At 40.9% G+C, this 5,739-nt stretch overlaps 1 pseudogene; it reads left to right on the top strand.

Annotated features, from left to right (window-relative positions):
- The first annotated feature begins 746 nt into the window (after nucleotides 1-746).
- LOC149218039 (protein PSK SIMULATOR 1 pseudogene) lies at nucleotides 747-1,595 on the top strand (annotated as a pseudogene).
- The last annotated feature ends 4,144 nt before the right edge of the window (nucleotides 1,596-5,739 follow it).

Here is a 5,739-nt window from a genome sequence, read left to right as displayed (position 1 = left end):
AATGTGTTGTGGAAGTTATTGTGGTTCTGTTGCTCATAATTAAAGTCTATACCCTGAGAAATTCATAATGCACCCTATATGTTGACAGTTATAGGATATTGTTTGAATCAATGTGCACACAGGTTTACAGAATTACGAGAGACTATTTGGGAAATTACAACTAAATGATGCAGCATTAAAGTTTGAACCAGAAACGTCAAGTGCAATGTGATTTGGTTTTCGATGTGGGTTTCTAGGACTGTTACATATGGAAATTGTTCAGGAAAGGCTGGAAAGGGAATATGACTTGAACTTGATAACTACAGCACCAAGTGTTGTCTACAAGATCCGTTGCACAAATGGTGAAATGGTTGAATGTTCCAATCCATCTGCATTGCCCGAGGCTGGAAAGAGACAGTCAATTGAGGAACCATATGTCAAGCTTGAATTGTTCACTCCTAAGGAATATAGTGGTAGTCTTATGGAGCTTGCTCAAGATAGGCGAGGTGAATTTAAGGAGATGAAGTACTTGAATGAAAATAGAGCTTCAATTGTCTATGAATTACCACTAGCAAAGATGAGGTGCGCAATTGCCAAAAATGCGCAACATCGAAAGGGGCGCTCCCGTGGAGAAACCACTCAGGACTTGGAAAGTGAAAAGATTCTCAGCAAAAAGAATGCACAGGGAAGTCCTCAGAGGCTAGGTCCTGTTGGTCTTGCATTACACTATGCAAATATTGTCAACCAAATTGATAGTCTTGTTTCTCGTCCAAGTTCTGTTCCTCCCAACACCAGAGATACACTGTATCGAGGTTTGCCTCTAAGTATAAAGTCAGCTTTACGGTCCAAGCTTCAATCATATCCTGTGGAAGAGGAGCTTACTGTCCCACAGATCAAAGCAGAGATGGAGAAAATTTTAACGTGGCTTGTTCCAGTTGCTACCAATACAACCAAAGCACATCATGGGTTTGGATGGGTTGGAGAGTGGGCAAACACAGGATCTGCCTTAGATCGAAGGTTACCTGGACACAATGAGTTGACACTCGTTCAAACTTTTCACTATGCAGAGAAAGAGAGGACAGAATATTACATTTTTGAACTGATTGTGTGGCTTCATCATCTTGTTAGTCGAGCCAAAAACAGCCTCAATGGCAACAAGTCTCCTATTAAATCACCTGTACGTTCTCCAATAAAAAAGACTGCAAATCTCCCTGCGACAAATCCAGAAAATCCAACTCCGACAGCAAATGGACAGGATAAACCTCTTCTTGAGCTTTCTGAGGCAGAGAGAGATATGTTAAAAGCTGTAAATTTCAGAAAATTGACACCTGGGATAAGTAAAAGTCAAGAGTTTGATACAACTAAGTTAAGATCCATTGACGAGTCTACATGTAAGCTGATCAAAAGCAATAGTCACTCTCCCATTACCAACACGAAGAATGAGTTTAATGGACTGAGGCGACATTCTACACTACCAACCTTAGACTTTGACATCAATAGGACTAAAGCTCTAGATGTGATAGATAGGGTTGATAATCTGAGTCTTTTGTAACAGTTACGTCCTTGCCTTCTCTTGATTCACATTCTGTCTTTTTTACGAGTTACGATAGTTTATTTTCACACTTAGTTAAGGTTGTATGTTAAGTCTCTTCTTGCATCATGCATAGGCTTTCATGTTACAGTGTTATGTAGTATCAAATATGTAAGAGAGTTCAATTTTTTTTGTTCCTGTATATACACGGGCATTAGCCAAAGATGGGCTGCATATGGAATGTATTCAGTATTTCGCAAGATAAAATGGAAAGGATGAAGCTGAAAAAATCACAAGACCTTTCCTTGAAGCACTAGGCGATGACTATGCTGCATGCTGTCAAGGCAGCGGTTTCTTTCTATTGCAGAGCTGCATAAACCATTCTTGTGAGCCAAATTGACAGAGATGGTAAAGCGATATTGGTAGCGATTGGGCCGATTAAGAAAGGTGAACAGGTATTTATATCTTACATTGAAGAAGATATGCCATGGAAAGAGCGCCAATCATTCCTTTCAGACTATGGATTTGTCTGCAAATGCCGCAGATGCTTACAAGAACAAAGCAACTGTACCTAATTGATGCGATTGATGAGGATGGATTGATAACTAAAATTGGAAGGCAAATGGCAGAGCTTCCATTGGAACCTTCGGCTCTGATAGCAGCAAATGAGATGGGTTGCTTATCTCAAACTTTGACGATCGCAGCAATGTTATCATGTGAAAATGTATTCTCCTCGACAAACAGGTGAGATCTATGATGTTTTCCAAAGATATGAGGCAGCGAGACTCTCGGCCATAATGCATAAAATAACAAATGAATCTCTAGATGTGCGGCCAAAAGGAAATTCACCAGAAAATGGGGGCATTAGTAAAAACTTGAGGAAAGCTTTATGCATTGGTTTTGGAAATCGACTTGTACAGCGAATGGAGTGCCAGGAACGTGATATGCTCAAATGAACCTCGACATTGGCGCTACCTGAACACCTGTCATAGCAGAGAATCAGGAACCGATAAGCTATTTTTTGACTGCAGTTGCAAACTGGCACACAAGATTCGATTATCTTCAGCAATGGAAATTGACACCTGTAATGCCACTAATGCCACCGCTTCATCAGTTTTCAACAGTTCGAGTAGAAGAAGGAGCGTATTTTTATTTTCAGGAAGCGCTGATTGCTTTGTTTTAGTTTATTTTGTTAAATAAGGATAAAAACAAATTCCTGGTCTTGGGGTCGACTTGTTTTCCCCCAGCTGTATTTTGTTTGATATTTTTGTGATGTTAGTTAAAACAGCGCCCCTCTTTTGGGCAGCAGTTGGATTTATTTTATTAAAAATGTCATTTGTAAAGGAAAGAGAGTTAGTCAGTGGAGAAAGAAGGGAGTTTTTCTGAGCGCTGGGAGCTGCTGGAGAAGCAGAGAGCTTTGTATGGTACAGTTTTCTGCAGAGAATTTAATGGAATTTCAAAGCTCTGTTTGCTGAGATTCATGTGGTATGTTGATTTAGCATAAGTTTTTCCCTTTGTCTCATATGTAATCAGTATGTTCCATTTCATTTCATGACCCTTTCAAGCTGAACAAATGAAGTGATTAGGTAGGAATTCATAGTATTATATGCTCCTCCTATAAGTTTGTTCGCATTCAATGTTTTCTACTGTTTAAGGAGGATTCAGAGTTATTGTCTGCCCTCCTTAGCTCCTCACCAGTCTTGCCATCCCATTTGAAACCAGATTTGGTGTTAAATTGCATGCCTACCTTGCCTCAGTTGATAACCTGTGTAGTCATTATATTTTTCTGTTTGAAGCTGTGATTTTGCCCATGTAGCCCAGAAAAGCCCCGTCATTCCATTAAAAAACCCCAAAAATCATTAAATCCAAACCCCCTATCAATTTACTAGCCTAAAATCCTTATTCTTAATTGGTCAGCCTAATCATATTGAAAGATCTATCGAATCTGACCCGAGAGAGCCTTCTCATACCTTGTAGGGCTAGCTACGAGGTGAAATGGTTTGATGTAGCCTTGAAGGTTTACCTTCCTCAGCCTAGGGTGAAATCTCAAGCGCTAACACATACAATGAAGAGGTATATAAAACCAAGGGGTGATTCTTCCCCTTTGTGACTCTTAGAATAACCTCATGATTGTTCAACTTCTTATGACTCTTCAACTTACATGACTCTCCATATTCATGTGTGTCCTTTGGACTTCCACTTTACAATACATTTGAATATGATATACATGGTCCACAATGATGATATGGCATATGAAATCTCATGAAAATACATGACATGGAACTGATGATGTAAACTGCTTGGATTTGGTGGTAGTGTCAGGCCAATGATGTTGATGTGAGTGATGTCTTCTTGAGCATACTCTTGTCTTCCACCTCCTCATGGCTGGGTGACAAGAATCTTCAATGATCTTAAGTCTTGGGTTGTGGTCACAATCTGGTGTCCCTTTTCTTTGCCTTGAGATCAAATTTCATGCTCAACTACAAGAATGTACTTTGCATGTCTTCCACCTTCATCTAGATCTTCATCATCCCGCCAGGTTCCTGTTTCTACAATTCACTCATGATGAGACGACATTATCCTGAAAATCTCCTAGTCTAAGATGGTGCATTCAACTTCAAAGACCGAGTCAGAATTGAGTTATAGGTCGAAGAGGGAGGCTCAGTGACTGCACATTGTGTAATCCCAATAGCCAGGGCTAAGGCTTGATTCCTGGAACTGTGGAATGCACAGTCCAGGCTGGGCTGAGGAACAATATCTACGCAGTTTTGGAAGGGAAGGTTAACTGAAAAAGATTACACAATTCTGGAAGGGAAGGTTGGGCCTTGGGCTCAAGAATTGCTCAATGCAACAGTCTTGGGGGATAGGAACTATGCATTGCATGGATCCAAGGGTCAAGGTCACATATTACTGACTGGAACTATGCAATGCATAGTCCAGGATTGTTGGGTGAAGCCAAGTTGAAGGGTCGAGGAGCTTCTTTGGAAAAGGCCAAGTGCTAGATTAGTGAGACCGACAAGTGAAGTGATGAAGCTTCGACTGTGTCCTAACACTTAGAATACTTGACAACTCAACAACATTGATCACCCATGACACATGAACAACACTTTCACTTTTGTGTGACTACTTCATGACTAGCTATGACAAGTGCGACTCCTAAGATAGACTTTATGACGACCGTGACAACACTCGAAACTTTGTGAATGAGTGTGACATGTGTTTACATGGTTAGGAAATCTCATAAATGCAAGGATGATCCCTTGGAACCACCAGAATGAGCTTATGCATAAAGTGTGACAGCCAATACACAAAAATACGACATCTTTCCTATCTTTCGAAAGGGAGCGAAACACTTAGTGGAAACACATGGAATGAATTTCAATGCTTGCAACCATACATGTCATTGAAGGCATAATGATATGACAATGATAAGTTGTCCTTCACACTATATTAAGAGGTGCATTTCAACTTCATGAAAGATGTGCTTTGTTTTTCGTATATACCCTCCAAAGGGTTGTGAATCAGATGGAGTCTTCATGCAGTCCCGATCTCCGAATTTCTATCGTACCTCAGGGTTCCTTGGTCTTTTGATACGATGATTATCTTTTCTCCTCAACCCCTTAAGAATCATCTAGCATGTACTACTTCTTCATCTCCTTCTTCATCATCTTGCCATAGCATGGTAGAATTCCTATATCTGCAATCCACTCATGACAAGACAACATCAATCTGATAAACCCCTAGTCTAAGATGCTGCATGATAATCCATTAACTGAGCTGGAACTGGGATTAGGTCAAGGAGGAGCGGTCAGGGACTGGGCTGGACTAAGGGATAAGATTTCACAGTACCCATTGAGGGAAAAATTTGTGTAGTTCATATTGAGGGAAAAATTTGCGCAATTCCTATTGAGGGACATAATTGCGCAGTTTAAGAAGGAAGTGGTTGCTACGGGATGGGGCCCTAGGGGGAAAAATTGCACAGTTTCAGGAGGTAAGGGGGAATGGGCAGTTGAGAGGCTTGAGAGACAGAACTACACATTTTCTGAAGACAGTGAGCCCTGGCTGAGGGAAGGACACTAGAGGAAGCATCTGCGCAGTTTTAGGGGCCAAGGGAGGCTAGGCTTTCTCCGCATTGTGCAGTTTCAACAGGCAAGGAAAAAGCTTGAGGGTTGCAGATGCAAAGTGCATGGTTTAGGAAGGCTGGATGAGGCTATGTTGCCAGGAATCCT

This window comes from Pinus tabuliformis, chromosome Q (assembly GCF_031772625.1).
Source record: "Pinus tabuliformis cultivar Carrire ecotype Pingquan chromosome Q, CPIR1, whole genome shotgun sequence".
Taxonomy (NCBI): domain Eukaryota; kingdom Viridiplantae; phylum Streptophyta; class Pinopsida; order Pinales; family Pinaceae; genus Pinus; species Pinus tabuliformis.
The sequence above is the reverse complement of the archived record's forward strand: the minus strand, read 5'-3'. Positions and strand labels throughout refer to the sequence as shown.